We start from the raw sequence: 1,320 nt of genomic DNA on the forward strand, positions 1-1,320 counted from the left end.
AGCAAGGCGATATATTGCGATTTTTTTTGTCCAAATGTTCTATTAAATAAAAACCTCTTACAGTAAAAAAAAAATGAAAAACCAAAATTCTAATGTTACATAGGCATACTTTTGGTACATTTAGCTGTGTTCTGCTTTGTATGTGTTTTATTTTATTTGTTTCATATTTCTTATTTCATCCATGTTTTCAATTATTAGACTAAATTTGACAATAAATAGTTTGAATATATATATTTTGCAGCTTTTAGTATTTAATATTAATTTACAATATGGTCATCCAACACTTAACAAAAGCCTCTACATCAAGAGGCAGAGGAGCCAAATGGCTGGCTCACTGCTGCCAACTAGTGGTCAGAGGCTGAACTACAACATAAAAATGAACGGCTAGCAGGAAAGTTAACATTTTAAACCTTAATAAAAAAATCGATACAGAGCTTTAGAATATCGATACAGTATTGGGAAATGAAATATCGCGATATTTCAGTGTATCGATATTTTCTTACACCCCTAATATTAAATATACACCAACAAAACATAGGACCACACACCCAACGTCTGTCCGCTAAACATGCTCTAAAATATTCGGGGTGGCCGCTGTTACCAACTCCTCAGTAAGAAAAGTCACTATTGGCTGTAATAAAAGCCACTAGAAATGGCCAAATGACATAATCGCCTAATTTTTTTCATATTTGCACATTTGCCAATAGGCTGTAGGAGAGACGTTAAAGAGGAAAACAGTGCGTGAAAACATTTAGAACTAAAATGGGCTTAATGAAATAATTTCATGACTTTAGTTCTTGTGTAACCTGGACCTTACCTTCCTACGCAGCTCCGCTCAATTCTAGTTTCCCTTCACTGCTCCGTCTGGGACTTCTCCCATTGACAAGGATTTTACTGGCAGATTTTTAGCCGGGCCAATCAGAGAACAGAACGTCAATTTTCTGCACAGCGTCTGCTTGTATTTTATTTTACCTGGACCAATCAGAGAACAGAAGGTGGAGTTTTGAATGATGTCGATTTTCTGCACAGTGTCTGCTAGTTATTTTAACATACAGCAGTGGAGGAAGTGAATGAAGCCAGTCTGTTGATAAGGCTTCCAAATTAAATTAAATTTGTCTGACAAAGCAGCAGCTCTCATTTACAGCTGTCTCATTCAGCTCAGTACTTCTCTCCTCTCAGTAGGGTTGTTTACAGCAGTGTTTCTCAAAGTGGGGTCCTGAAAAAATTTTCTGAATTAATGACATTTTTGCCTTATTTGTTAAAAATGAGTGAGGTTAGTATATTTAAAATGGATAAATGTAGTATAAAAATATTGTTACT

The 1,320-nt window shown here is 35.3% G+C and overlaps 1 protein-coding gene across 2 annotated transcripts in view; it reads left to right on the forward strand.

Moving 5' to 3' along the window:
- The window catches only part of LOC106523843 (serine/threonine protein kinase 26), a 45,421-nt gene that overhangs the window by 41,998 nt on the left and 2,103 nt on the right, over positions 1-1,320 (forward strand). The window lies entirely within an intron of this gene.

Source organism: Austrofundulus limnaeus, unplaced genomic scaffold, assembly GCF_001266775.1.
Source record: "Austrofundulus limnaeus strain Quisiro unplaced genomic scaffold, Austrofundulus_limnaeus-1.0 Scaffold167, whole genome shotgun sequence".
In the NCBI taxonomy this organism is placed as follows: domain Eukaryota; kingdom Metazoa; phylum Chordata; class Actinopteri; order Cyprinodontiformes; family Rivulidae; genus Austrofundulus; species Austrofundulus limnaeus.